Source organism: Tenrec ecaudatus, chromosome X (genome assembly GCF_050624435.1).
Source record: "Tenrec ecaudatus isolate mTenEca1 chromosome X, mTenEca1.hap1, whole genome shotgun sequence".
In the NCBI taxonomy this organism is placed as follows: domain Eukaryota; kingdom Metazoa; phylum Chordata; class Mammalia; order Afrosoricida; family Tenrecidae; genus Tenrec; species Tenrec ecaudatus.
In genome coordinates this window covers 84,695,659-84,711,471 of record NC_134548.1, presented here as the reverse complement: position 1 = coordinate 84,711,471, position 15,813 = coordinate 84,695,659, and the positions used below count along the sequence as shown (strand labels likewise).

The following is a 15,813-nucleotide window of genomic DNA, read 5'->3' as shown; positions in this document are numbered from 1 at the left end:
TTTTCTTTATATGAAATCCAGGAATGGTAAATCTATGGAGACAATATGGGGTAGTGGAGGTGGGGGGGAATGGGGAGCTAACAATAATGAGGACAAGAAGGAAGAAAATGTTATGAAACAGGTTGTGGTGATGACTGCACAACTCTTTCTAATACGTTTAAAGTACTGAATTGCATAATATGTAAATTATGTGTCAATAAAACTTTAAGTCTTTTTTTTAAATGGGCAGAGGACACAGACACTTTACTAAAGAAGGAAATTGGGCAGCCAACCAACATATGAAGAAATGCTTGAAATCATCAGAGAGATGCAAATCACCAGAATGAGATCTCAAGCACCCCTGGCCTCTATCTCGACCCTCCTCCCCTCCAGGAACCACCAGGCACCAAGCCCTAAACAAGATAGCTCTTCAAGTCTGCTTTTTAAAATGGCCTCCAATGAAACTCCATTGCAAAAAATGGGAAAGAAACAGAATGGAAAGAGTAAAAAAGTGAAAGAGGCGACTTGAAGAATCTGTGGTAGAAAAAGTGCTGGACCGACATGCTGTGAATGGGAAGGTGGAACATTTACTCATATGGAAGGGATTTACAGATGCTGATAATACTTGTGAACTTGAAGAAAATTTAGATTGTCCAGAAATAACTGAAGCAGTTCTTAATTATCAAAAAAGGGAAGTAAAGAAAAGGATAATACAAAAAGAAAGAATTCACTGTCATTATCAGACAGTGAATCCGATGATGCAAATCAAAGAAAAAGGAAATGCCGCTGACAAACCAAGGGGCTTTGCCAGAGGTCTTGATCCTAAACGAGTAATTGGTGCCACAAACAGCAGTGAGGATTAATGTTTCTCATGAAATGGTAAGACTCAATTGAGGTCAACTTGGTGCTGGCAAAAGAAGCAAGCATAAAATACCTTCAAATATAATTGAATTTCATAAAAAGAGACACACTTGGCATTCTTGTCCAAAAGATGAAGCTCAACAATTGTTTGTATTGATACATATACTATGATATATATGTATGTATATTAATAAAATTTGGGTATTGGTTGTTTTTAACTATTAGTGTGAATAATAACTATATTCTAATAGAAATCAAGTTTGATGTGTTTGCTTTGAAGTAGTATCGGGAGTTAGCGCAGTAGTTGCATCAATAGCAATGGTTACTTTGAACGAATAAAGCTTTCTGTAGTTGCTCTATCAGAAAAGAACATTTGATAGCATGGTATATTATTTCCTCTGTATTATAGAACAGCTTTTCTAAACATTGGGAAATTTGACTTAGTCATTCTGAATCAGAACCTGTTGAACCCATAATGTATGCCTAAGTACCATTCTGGGTTTTTTGGTTCTTTGTTTTTGTAAGTGTATATACATAAATATGTATGTACAGTTTATTTTATTTTACATTCACAAAATCAAAATTATTCTAAACAAAAATGGCATTTAATAACTATGGGTATCTTGCTTTTGCTTCAGAGATGCTATACTTCTGAGAAACTCAAGAAACAGATCACCTCAAATAAAACAGTGGGGGGGGCAGGTTTTAATTGGACAACTTTAAGAAACCTGTATCAAAATCCATACCTCAGAATCATATAAATGAAACTATTTGGAAAATTCCTTAAGTGAAAAAATCTTACCACTACTCAAAATCTTCCCACCCAAATAAGAAAACTATGCTATTGTTGGTATATTTTAGTAAGCTGAGAAAGGCTTAAATAAGTAGACATTTGTTCTTTTTGGTAGCCATTTTTTAACTCAAAGTTGAAATCCCTGTGTCATGTTGACTAAAGGTTGTGATTCATGGAATGTCTTAAGACCTTGTTGGTGAAAACCTAATATGATGGTTAGAGATGCTGGCATAAATGAATGAACAAATTTATAATCTCAACTAATGACTTACAATCTTTGTTTTTTTAATCCCAACCCATTCTTTACATGTAAATTCAATCTTCTCAGTATTTGGGTTACTCTAGTTCAACTGAAGTCAGGAAAAATGACTTTGTAGTAATCAGAATGCTAATCTAATTGTATATTGTTCACTTTATTGTAAATACTGGTGGACAGTGTTCAATAGATAGCTTTGTATTCTTTTTAAAAATTAGATATCATCTCATCCCAACATTAACATCAAAAGTAAACAAAAAACAATAAATGCTGGCGAAGGGGCGAAGGGGCAAAGAGACGGGAACTCTCAGAAACTGCCAGTGAGACCATAAAGTGGTGCAACCATAGTAGAAAATGGTGTGGCACTTCCTCAAATAGTTGGGAATAGAACTATCTATGATATCACCCAATAATCTTTCTCTGATAGCCTAGAACAATAAAAGCTGTGACACAAATAGATAAATGTGCGATCATGTTTATCACATTATTCACAATGGCAAAAAGATGGAAATAATTAAATGTCCATCAATGTAAGACTGAATCAACAAACTTCAGTACTTAGACACAAATGAATACTAAGTACATTAAAGAATAACACTGAATCTGTGAAACATAACATGGATGAACCTGGAGGATACTGTGCTGAGTAAAATAAGTCAATCACAAATGGGCAGATATTGCATGAGACCACTATTTTAAAAAGTCAAGAAAAGGTTTTCACATTATAGGAACATTATTTGTTGGTACCAAGGATGAGAGGGAAAGAGAGAGTAAATTATTAACTAGAGGGTAGACATATATTAACTTGGAGCAAAGGGATGGCAATATACAATAAGAAAGAGGTCAGCGAAAAATGATGGCGGTAGGGGATGATCAAGCAAGACGTGCAACAGATAAAAGCAAGAGAGGCAAACAGTGCTATATGTATTTTCCTACAATAATTTATGAGTGGAGGCACAGACATACAAGTTGAATAGATGCAGGAATGAAAATGGGATAGTATCCAAATAGAGATCTGACAAGATATGTATACATACTTATATACCCTATGCTACAAATATATACATTAATGTAGCAGAGTATACAGGGACCAAACTTATGAAAACTTCTTAGTAAGGTCCATTAACATAACATAGCCTACAAAAACAATGTTCTACAATCTACAACCTACTTTGGTGAATAGCAACTGGGGTCTCAGATACATATGAGAGGTCATCTAAGATACTGGTCTCTCATCATCTCGAACTAAAGAAATGAAGAACATTGAAGACACATGGAAACAATTAGTTCAATAAACTGATAGACCACTTAAATCTCACCTTCCACAATATTGAGGCCAAAGGACTAGATGCTGCCCATATACTACTAGCAACCACCCTTAAAGAAATCATATTAGAAAGTATTTGATAGACTGGGAGAAAAGTGTGAAAGAAAATTCAAAATCATTAAAAATATAAAACAGGCTTACTGATCAGATTAACTGGTGGAGACCCTAAGACTATGGTCCTTAGTCAACCTTTAGGCCTGGAACTGAACTCACCCCCATGGCTCAGTTTTCAAACAAACAACAAACATATATACAAGTTCAAAAGCAACACTAGTGTGATGCACACTACTTAGTATAATCACCGCTTGAGATCAAAAGGGCAGTATTTGCCCAAGGACAAAATTCAATATGCAGGAGCTGTTAGGAAAGAAAAAGGAGTGGAAATGAAAAACACAGGGAAGAGAAGGAAAAAGTGACGTAGCACTGGGAATTGCTGTGATACAGTAAAATTTCTTATTACGGCTCTTTTATCCATGGCACTGTTCCCACAACTTCCCATTTGGAGTTCCCACCAAATGATTGAGAGGGTCTGTACTAATAGGGTGTGTATAACACTAATAAAGGATTGGTCCGTTTTGGTTACCACCCTACAGCTACAAGAATAAACTGCCATGGAAGGAAAAAGAAAGAGCCAGCGCCATTGGAACCATTTAAAAATCTGTCTGAAGTGGCAGAAGCCAAGACCAAAGGCACCAGATACTTGCCACAGAGACTATGATACTGAGCAAAGGAGCCAAGTGGACCAGAGGCAAGGAAACCATGACATGAAACACAACAGAGAAGCAATACCAAGACTACGGGGATTGAGACACAACAGTGACAGGAGGGCAGAGGCCAAGGGACCGCATGGCTGAGAGGCTGAGGACTGGACAGAGATTTGGCTGCTGGCTGAAGAGAGATGTTGCTGAGAACCAGTGACTGAAGACTTAATGTTCTCTGATCCTGGCTTGTGATAACCTGTTGACTTCCCTAATAAACTTGCTCAGTCACGAGTACTGTTGGTGAGTGCTGTATGGCCATTGCAATGGATAATTGAACCCAGCAGAGAAGCAGAGCATCGTGGGAGGAATGGGTGCTGTCAGAGTAGGTTCAAAGAAGGATGGAGGAGGGGGTGGCATATCTGGGCTCTGCCTTCTGGCAATTGGGTGGAGTTGGATTCTTCTCCCTTGTGTAGTCAGAGGAAGTCAGATATGGCTTCCTTGCCATTTACTCAACATTACACTAAGGACCAGAATATGGAATATGGATTTATAATTTTTATAATTCTACTTACTCTATAATTGACTGGGTAGGGGGAACAATAGTAAATAGGGAAACCACATGGTGGAGAAGCTGAGGACTGGAAGGACTTGGATGCTGGCTAGGGAGAGATATTACTATGGACCCGTGACTGTATGTTTACTGATCCTGACTTGTGGTGACCTACTCACTTCCCTAAAAAGCCCCCATGATTGTGAGTTTTGTCTGTGAGTTCTGTGTGACTGTTGCAATGAATTCTCAAATGTCAGAGTAAGGAAAGAAAGGGAAGGTGAAGGCATGTGATTCTTCATAACAATAGGGAAGCCAGAGGTCAGATATGCGTACACACGCGCGCCATTTATTCCAATCACAATCAATGACATGAAACAAAATGTATGAATTGTTGAATGGAAAACTAGTTTGCTTGTAACCCTTCCCCTAATTCACAATTAAAAGGTTTTTTTTTTATATTTTAAACAAGAAAATATAGGGACAATGCTGCCAGGTCTGACTTTTATCAAGATTATCTAATATAATTGAGGCAGATTAGCAAAAGAAACTTCATTTTTGTTAGCTGCGAAGTGGCTTGCCCATTCTTCCCTCCCATTTCAGAAAGTTGACTGCTGGTTGACCTGCCTCCCCTTATGGGAAAGTTTCTGCTGGTGATTAATTTTAGAATGTACTCTCATGTTCCCAGGTTCTGGACACTACAATTAGATTAGACTTCAATATATCGTCTGTTCTGATTCAATATTGTTCCCCTGGATGTTGTAATCTGAATGGTGGAGTTACTCCTGTCATGATAACCAGGATTTTACAATATAATCTTGTTATGGTAACCAGGATGGTATAAAAAATTTTGGTATTGTTTCTTTTATGATAAGGAATATTCCTTGTAATGCATGCTTACGCTTCTTGAAGTTACATTGACTCCATTAATTGTGCTTTCTGCTTCTGTTCACGCTTGCTTGAACCCTAGACAGGTGATAAATTAGTTTTTTGACCTTAAAGATGGACTGAGAAGTTCACTCAGGGCGGTTGTGAAAGGAAACGTCTTTAGTTTCTCAGTAGCCCGGCTAGCTGAATAAAGACTCTTCTAAATGTCAAGACATTATAGTGGTGGTCATTTATTTGAACCCGCAACATAATAACCAAAGCACAAACAGAAAAAAGACCAAATGAATAAATGGGACCTCATGAAAATGTAAAACATCAGTTCATCAAATTATTTTAGCCAAAAAAAGTGAACAAACTACCGACTGGGAGACTATCTTCAACCTACTGCCATCAAGTTGATGGTGACTCACAGTGACCCTAGATAGGGTTTCGGAGACTATTAAGTCTTTGCAGGCGCAAATGACCTCATCTTTCTCCCAAAGATGTTTGACCTGCCTTGTGGTTAACACTCCAGTACATTACCAAACACCGCCATCAGGGCTCCTCGGGAGAATATTTTAAGAATCCATATATCTAACAGTAATCCAATAACCAAAATGTACATTAAAGCTTCGACAACAATAAAATGACAACTCAATCACCAAATGGGCAAAACACTTGAATAGACATTTCAATAAAGAAGATATTCACCTAGCTACCAAACATATTAAAAAATGCTCAGTGGCTTAGCCATCAGGGAAATGCAAATTAAAACCACAATGAGACACTACTCTACCCAAACAAGGATAGCTAAGATCAAAACATGGAAAATAACATATTTTGGTAAGAATGTAATAGGTATTGAGGAAATAAAGAACTTAAAAACAGAACTGGTTTGGAGAGCTTTTGTGGTTTCTATATTATTTAACTCCATGTCATAATGTTTATAGGTTAACAATGTGACTGCTGCCCCTTGGAGCTGTGCCTTGGATGAACTAAATTAGGAGTTTCCAACCTACAGAGCAGGATCTACTGGTAGATCTAGAAATGTCTCTTCATAGAGCTCCAAGCTACTTCCCAATAATGTCATCTCCTCATTGCTACACCCCTTCTGTCATATGTTCCAGCTGGGATTTCCCACGCAAAGGAGAACAGCAAAGCCAAAAACAACTTCTCAATGACTGTATCTTGTCAGTATCTGCTCTAAACTCTAAGGTGTTTTTTTTAAGTTTCTCCTTATAATAAGATTGGAGATCACCATATAACCATGAAAAAAAATGTTGGAAGAGGCAAAGATACTCACGTGAGCATTTCTACTTTTCTGGTTGAAAAAATTCTAAAATATGCCCATGTAATACTGTCAAACATACCATGATTAGACTAATATTGAATATAAAGGTGATGAGTGAAAAAGCAGGCTGTAACAGGTGTGCATTTGGCAATCTACCTATATCTTATGCCAAGTTAAGAGTGATTACAAAATTTAGTGCATAAACTTCTGTCTGACTAAGCTGTGTATAAGTGCAACATAAAACATGAAATACAGAAAATCATCTAAAACTGATCAGCTACACACTGAAGTCAAGTAATTGCAGTTAAGTTTCTGTTCCTTATATTTGTACAGGGAAAACAGATTTTTCTTACAGAAATGTAACTAAAAACAAAGAATAGACAAATGTATTCTGCTTTCAAATATTTATTTTCAAGACATTTCTGATGGCATTCTATCAACCATCACATACTGTATTGCTTTCTTTGTTTACCTAACCTCCTACTTCTCTCAATATTTCCTTGACTTCTCATTGGCATTTCTTTTTTTAAATAAATCATTTTATTGGGGGCTCATATAATTCTTATCACAATCCATATCATTGGCACTTCTTATACACACTGCTTAACCGCTCCAGGGTTGTTTACTGAGCCTCACCACTTGGTGTAAATATCATTTCATTGTCTCTATAATTGTGTCACCAAGAAAACTTAACATAAAATTTTAACCTGAGAAAACAAATTTGAGAGAAGTGAACCAAACTAAGACAATGACTCCAGAGCCCATGCTCCTAACCCTCACCAAAATACTACATCTAAAAAATGTTACCACAGATTTAAATAGTTCTTTAAAAGCTCAATAATGGCTTCACATTGCTTAGCTATCACTTTCCATATTCCTCCCCAACATAAAATCAATACTACAACCAGGTAAGTCTCCTCACTGATTCCCATGGATCCATGGTTACTATTTCTTTCTATGACTTTTTAAAAACAGATCTCACGTAGAATACACTCTTCTACAATTTATCCCTTCAGTAGTCTATAAACTACACAAAAGCAGAGCCGTATCTTCAGTCTTCACTATTATATGCCCCGTGCCTCCCATAGGGTAGCTACTTATTAAGTAATTGCTGGCTTAGTAAATGAATCCAAGTCCGACCTCTTCAATGAAAAACATATCAAATACTTCTTGCCACTTTTTTTAATTCCAAATACTCTTGGAATCAGAATCATTTCTTTGTAATTGTTTGTTATAGGATTTCTTTCCCTAGTTCGACCTTGAAGCCCGTACCTTATTCATCTGTATATCTCACAGGGCCTAGGTGAACAATGGATATACAACAAACAAACCACACACATTTACTAATTAGAGTATGGATTTTATTTATAAAAACTTAATTTATATACAACTTTGTAAGAATGGAGTTAGTTTGTATACTAGGTTTGACATGCATAAAACATTTTCCAATGTCTAAATTTTATATTTCACAACTCATTCAATAGAATGATGGTTTAGCCTTTGGCAATTAGGGAAATATCTGGAAAATCCTGATGGTCTAGAGTCTGTGGCTTACTAATTACACAAGCAGATGATTATAAGTTTTCTTAGTAGAGAAGTAAAATAAGCATATAAGATTATTATTATTATCTGCTAGTTGTCATAAAGCAGTGGTTCTCAACCTGTGGGTCATGACCCCTTTGGGGGTTGAACAACCCTTTCACAGGGGTCGCCCAATTCATAACAGTAGCATAATTACAGTTATGAAGTAGCAACAAAAATAATTTTATGGGTGTGGGGCGATCACCACAACATGAGGAAATGTATTAAAAGGTCGTGACATTAGGAAGGTTGAGAACCGCTGTTTAAAGAGTCTTTGAGATATTGTGTTTGCTATTATACCCTGAGAAATAGTCAATTAATATGGTCCTTCTAGTCATAATCTCTCATATAAGTTCTAGACTCTATTTCTGTGGCTATAATCCCTATAATCCATGGGAAGCATTAAAGTAGGATTAATTGTCAACCTTGTTAGTAGAGGATGTGAACTAAGTCACCACCATTTATTTCCCTGGGGATATGGCCTGCCCCAAGACAGAAACCACACCTTCCTGACAGCTATTCTTACGTGCATAAGGGCCATCTCAGAAACACAGAGTCCAAGGACCTTCTAAAGAAGAGCCACCAGTGGAGTACACCGGAGATCTGTTTCAAAGTAGCAGAAGACGAGATCAGAGGTGACAGAGACTATGCCACAGCGACAAAGAGACAGAGCAAAGGGGCCTGGCTAAAACTAGAGACCAAGGCAAGGATGCCAGGAGCTAGAACAGAGGAACAATGGCAAGGTTATGTGACTTTAAGGCAGAGCAGCGGGCTGGCTTCCTGGACCACAAAGGCAGAGACCAAGAGACCACGAGACTGAGGGGCCAGGGCTGGAGAGAGACTTGGCTGTATGCTGAGAAGGGCCACTGCTGTGGACTACTGACTGTGTCCTTACTGTTTACTGGTCTTGACTTGTGGCAACCTGTTAACTTCCCTAGTCAACCTGAATAATCTCGAGTATTGTTTATGAGTTCTGTGTGGTCATTGCAACGAATTATGATTGGTGGCAGAATAAAGAAAGAAAGAAAGATGGAGGGGAGAGGCATGTCTGACCTCTGCCTTATGACAATAGGGAAGCCAGAGGTCAGATATGGCCCCTTCCACACTGGTTTACACCCCCACCAATTTGATTTTTCCATTTATTGTGATGTATAGTCACTTGATTTTTGAGATCAGAGTGGCACAAACTGTTAAGGGCTCAACTACAAGCCACAAAGATGGTTACTGGAACCACCCAGAGATAGGATTGCTTAAGAAAGATTACAGCCATTGAAAATTCTATGGAACAATTTTACTCTGTACACACAGGGTAAACCAAGAGTTGGAATCGGCTAGATGACAACTAAAAACAACAAACCGGGGGATTAAATATGGCTTAGAAGTACTGATTGATCAATATATTGCTCCTATGGCCTACTAAATACAGCTGAATGATAACTTATAATGAGGTTGCTAAAATTGCTTATATAACAAATAAAATATTAACATAATAACAGTAACTAAATTTTTTTGTGTGCTTACTACCTGCCGGGCACTGTTCTTAGGGCTTTACATGTATTGATTCACTGACAACCTTATGGAGTGTGCACTGCTATTGTCCCCCTTTTACAAATTTCAAGAAACTGAGGCATAAAAAGATGAGAAACTTGCCTAGGGTGACATAAGTAGTACGCAGAGGATCTTGGATTCCAACCTAGATAGTCTGGCTCCAGAGTCTCCATTCTTAATCCTATATTAACTATCTCTCCAAACTATCTCTCAAAATATATGATGGCAAAGTTAAAATGCCTTTAATATCTAATAGTTCAGAAATTTTAACCAGCAATGTTCCAATTGGGGCTTGATTATAAACTTTTACTATAATTTTTAGTACAGTTTAAATTCTATGCATGTTATTATAAATATCAAAGCCTGCCCAAGTTCAAAGATATGCTCACTGTAAAGGTGGAAAAACACACATAGGCCATTTCCTTTCTCTTTCTGGGAGACTGAGAATATAAATAAGGCTAATATTATTTTAAACATTAAGTCATTTAGTACATCCTTACATAATATAACTGACTAAACACAAACTCTAAGTCTTTACTTTTGAAAGTAGCTTCAAAGCATCATGGAATGTTATCAATTTATATATATATATAAAGTTTAAGTTATATTGACATATAATTCAAATATCATATAATTCAATACTCTAAACATATTAAAAGGAGTTGTACAATCACCACAATCAATTTTAAATATTTTGTACTTTACCCATTAGCTCTCCCCACCCCCTCAATCTCTCTTGCCATAACCCTAAGAAACTACTAATCCAGCTATTGTACCCATAGATTTACCTATCCTGGTTTTCATATAAAGCAAAACATACCAAAAGAAAAAGAAATTCAACAACAGTAACAAAATAAAAGAGAGAAAAACCTCAACTGAAAAGTAGAAAATTTTTTAAAACAGAAAAGTGGAAACATTAAAAACTAGAACAAATTTAAAATGGGCCAAAAGAGAGAACAAAATTTAAATGGGCCAAAATAAGGTGGATTTTAACCTAACTATATCTGCATTAATCCAGTTTACAATGCATCCTGTCTGATAATAAGGCTATTCACACCCTAGGTCAATGGTCAGAAGGAATTCACCAGAGCCTTATTCCAACTGGGAACCCTGCAAATAGCTTTTAGGCTTTCACTGTCATCTATAACCTTCTACAAGATGGATATTCAGAATTTAAGTGTTAATACAATTCCCTCCTCCAGTCTTGGATTTTATTATTTACAGTCACTGGATCACACAGGGTAGCCTGCTTCATGTATATGGACTTAACTGACATCTCACTTAGATGGTTGCTTGTTTAAGACAAGCCTTTGAGATCCCAGACATTATTTTTTCTGATAGCTAGGCATCATCTAATTTCTTCACCATACTTTGCTATAGTACCCATATCTTCAGTGATCTCCTCATGAAGTTACCAATATTTTGTGTCTTAATTATCAAACCATGTTATAAGAGTTGTAAAAGCCCCCAATAAAATTATTTTTTTAATTATCAAACCAATAAAAGACATTATTTCTTTTGTTCACTCATGCTTGCAAAGAAGACAAATAAGCTTTCATTTGTAGGACCAGCAAGGGATTTCATTTCAATAGACCTAACTTTACTCAAGTGTATATGTATATTTTTAAAATATGTGTTTTATATATTTATGTTTTATGCTAAGAGTACAGTTTTTAAAGCCAAACTTCCTAACTTTAAATCTCATTTAGGCATGTGCTAGGTCTGGGAATAAAATTTGGTCCACTGAATGAATATGTCATATGTTACCAAGGTACAAACAATAAACAAAGTACACCAGATTTATTTTTTTATACCAGAAGAACAGTACTGGTTTCATTATGTATATAATTTTTATTAAAAAAATGAAGTTTCAAAATTCCATGATTTACCATTTGCCCTGAAGTTAAAAAAAAAACAACACAGGAATTGTCAGGCTTTTTTTCTAACAAACATGATGGATAAACTCTTAGGGAATTCTAATCCTACCCTGACAGTCAAAGTTAAATAATATATTACACTAGATAAATTATTCTTTTATTTATCATCACACAATGAACTTGACTTTTAAACTATTTGAAGATTGCAATTAATTTTGTCATCCATCACTTAGCTAAAGTCAGATAAGCAGGAAAATACTTTGCTTTAGCTAGATAATACTTGAAGATAATATACCAATCTAAATGAAAATACCTAAAAATATATTTACAGTTGTAATTAGAAATTGTGATTATATTGTGGAATAAATGGCATATTTAGAATTAATAATGAAATTTATAGTAACATAAAAGAAAGCACATATTGGTCCAAATGAAACCACCCATATGCAAATAACTTTATGTTATTGTTTTTGTAATAAAATAGAAATATTATTTTAATCATATTAAATTGAGAAATAAATGTTAAATTATTAGCACAAATAATTTTATCACCATCTAAAAATGAGATATTCTTTTCTCTTACCCCTGTGAGCAAGTGCAGGAGTCGACAAAGATTACGCTTTGGAGCTTTTTAACAACTAAGCTCTCAATAAGCTTTTGTTAGCTTGAGGATCAACTCCTAAATATACATATGATACTAGAGGTCAACAACAAATTTATCCTAAATAGTCCGGAGAATTTTCATTAGAGGGTTCACTATTTTGAAGTTCTTTCTCTCTTCCTCTATCTTTGCTGACAGTTTTTAACGTCTTAACAGTGAAGACCTCTTAATGCTTTCCTCTCCTGAGGAGCAGACAGAGTGCTTCAAATGAACGCTTTGAGAGCAGAAACCATTTTCTTTACAATTTCTAAGAACAATAATGTTCTCTGAAAACTCTGACATGGGAGTGGGGGAGATTAGTCCATCCTATCTGCTTTGGAGGAGCCCTAGTGGTACTGTAGGTCACCTGTTGGACAGCTACTCGCAAGGTCAGCAGTTTGAATCCACCAGCTGCTCTCAGGCAGAAAGAGTTACAGCCTTAGACACCCTAGGGCAAAGTTCTACTCTGTCGGCGTAAAGAGTCATTCACTGAGTTGATTCTGCTTTAATTGGGTATCAAGTGCACATGCAAGATCAGCAGCAATCACAATAAACAAAATGAACAAAATCAACTAACAGAAATAGCCAGGCTAAAACAATTTCCCTGAGATACAAAAGAACCCCTTTATTTCAATTAGTAAATTATTAAAAGATACTCCTGACTGTAAGTCAAGAAAATTGGACTGATTTTTTATACACAATACTTGTAAAGTAAAAATGAATTGATAATTACTTGAGGCATAGCTACATAGTTCCAAATGTAAACAAAATGTATCTAAGTGGATCAAAATGGAAACATTTACCTTCATTTCCTTAAAGGAAAGAAATATCTATGAAAACGAATGTAATTTACCAATATCCCCAACATTTGACACTCACAAAGATATGGACATCGCTCCAAGTTGCTTATAGTGTTGGAGAAAACTGTTATTGTTTGGTCTTGTTTCGTTCATTTCTATTCAGTGCCCCAATGTGACAGAGTAGAATAAACCCAACCAGTCTTTTAGCTTGTTATATTGAAGGGAGCAATTAAAAATATCCTTTAAAAAACAACAACACAAGGTAAGCAGACTAGTTGTTCAACCCGTGGAGTTGAGAGAACCCACTGTTTTCATTTCTAGCTGAGCTCAACTACCTTGATTGTAAACCATTTCAAGTGTGGGGACGCCTTGTACGTCTCCCAACCTCACTTCACTATCACCTAATTTAATGTTCTACACACATTAAACCTTCATACAAAGCCAGGGTGCCATAGACGCCAAGATTATGATGAAAAGAGTGAACAGTTCTTAAAAATTACTTAACTGTGAAACGATTTTTTAAAAACCTGTTGATAGTGTTTAGAATAACCTTAATGCCTTAATGTCTACAACAAAAAGTGTCAAAAACAAGAATGCCACGGAGTGTGACAAGGATGGAGAGGGACATTACTGAGAAGGGAACACGATGCAGTAGAAATCGAAGCGCTCTCGGTTTAGCGTATGCTCTCGGAGTACGACAAAAAGCAAAATACTTATTTGTCATTACTACACTCAGAATGGCTCTCTTCCTAGCTTTCCTTTACAAAGTACGAAGAGTTGTCATTCGACAGAGGCCGCGGTCTATGTGACCTCCAGTACTGGGCAGGGACTGCCTTGTCCCTTCAAGTAATCACAGGCCATGAATGATCAGGACACACACACCCCCGGAGGACAAAAAGAAAGCGCCACGGGTAAGGTCCTGATCGCCACTCCTTTCTCCCGTGTACGCGAAGAGAAAGCGTAAGGGCAGCACATCCCTGAGCTGTGAAGAAGCGCGAGTCGGAAGGCTGCCCTCGTTGAAAATTACCTGCCCGCCACATTGGGCACTACAGCGTGACAGTACAGAACACCCCCTGCCAGCAGAAGGGGATGCCGGGAAGCCGATAGAGGGCTTACCTGGTTTTTCAATTCGATGGTCAAATCCCCGGGGCTCCGCGGACCGTGTCAGCCAGAAAGCCACGCGCTCGGACTTCAACCTCACACACCGGGAGCAGACCCCGTGGGAGCTGAGGCCACCGAGACAGCGGCGCGGCGGCGGCGGCGGCAGCGGCGGCGGCGGCGGCGACAACCCCGCCCTCTGCTTTCTCTCTTCCTCCACCCCTTGCCGGCACCGCCTCCCGCTTTACGCCTCCCTCCCTTGGCTGCCCGCACTTCCGGATGCTCCCCCTGCCGGAAGCCAGGCGGACTGGAGCAGGGGTGAGGTTGAGGGTGGGGTGGGACTAGGAGAAGGAGGGCCAGGAGAGGCGAACTCACAGACAGCAGCCTAGCTTCTTCTGCCCCCTGCTGCCCTTTGACGGACTGGCGGCCTTGGGTGCAAGAGTTTGCTTTGGTTCTGCAGGGATCCCTTACCCTTCCCTCCCTCTCCCTGTCCCTCTCCCTTTCTTTCTCCCTCTCCTTCTCCCTCTCCTTCCGAAAAACACTCCCTAAACCCTGCCCAAACAGTGACTTTCTCATCTGGAGTTTATGGACTTCAAATGAAGGGTAAGAGGTTGGCCTTGGACCATAAAAACTGCTTTTAAAAAATACTGCTTTTAAATCGTCAGCTACACATTTCATCTTTCCCCAACATGAAATTAACTTGTCTCTGCTATCCAAACCCAGATGTAAATGGCATAACTGGAACTTGACATCATTCCATGATTTACATGTGTCCTCAAGAAAACAATGTTTTCAAATTCCTAATCTTCATGTGTGAATGTGTTGAGGTGGGGGGGATATCTTATCTCACTCCCATCCTAGGCGCTGACCAACTTTCCCATTCATTCACTGATCCGTCAAGCAGTGGTTCTCAACCTTCCTAAAACCGCGATCCTTCATGTTGTGGTGACCCCCCAACCATAACATTATTTTTGTTGCTACTTCATAACTGTAATTTTGTTACTGTTAAGAATCGTCGTATAAATATCTGATATGCAGGATGTAATTTCATTGTTACACATTGAACATAATTAAAGCATAGTGATTAATCACAAAAACAATATGTAATTCTATATTGTGAAATGTTTATTTCTAATTACAGATAGATGAAATTTTGTCTTGAAGCATGGAGTAGCATGGGTAACAGTCTTCATGCCCGCTACTCATTTGTGGTGGTATCTGCATGAGGGCGGACGCGCCTGGAGACGGATAGAGCAGTGTCTCTGTTCCTAAGACCATCAGAAATAGGTGTTTTCCGATGGTCCTAGGCAACTCCTGTGAAAGGGTCGTTCGACCCCCATAGGGGTCGCGACCCGCAGGTTGAGAACCACTGACATACGGGCTTCCAGAGATACAAAGTATAAAGCGTTACCACGAGTTTAGATGGATGAGATGCATAAAATGTATTGATACAATATATAATAAGTGGTGGAGAAAGCATTTGTGAAAAGTGCATTCTCTGATTACTGCTTTCCAATTTTACATTTTAAAAAATACAATTTTAGGATACCTAAAATTATAAAAGGAGTAAAAGGGAGAGTGGTTTCATCTCACTTATTTTTAAACCAGGCATGTCTTTTTCTATTCATTGAATTATCTATCACAAGA

At 37.7% G+C, this 15,813-nt stretch overlaps 1 protein-coding gene and 1 pseudogene across 2 annotated transcripts in view; one reads left to right on the top strand and one right to left on the bottom strand.

The window, feature by feature from the left end:
- The window catches only part of ATP7A (ATPase copper transporting alpha), a 164,133-nt gene extending 149,745 nt beyond the window's left edge, over positions 1-14,388 (bottom strand). For both annotated transcript variants that reach the window (XM_075539506.1, XM_075539507.1), the window contains exon 1: positions 14,185-14,388. The gene's annotated coding sequence lies outside the window, so the exon portion shown is untranslated. The remainder of the gene's footprint in view (positions 1-14,184) is intronic.
- LOC142433473 (chromobox protein homolog 3 pseudogene) lies at positions 428-14,555 on the top strand (annotated as a pseudogene).
- The last annotated feature ends 1,258 nt before the right edge of the window (positions 14,556-15,813 follow it).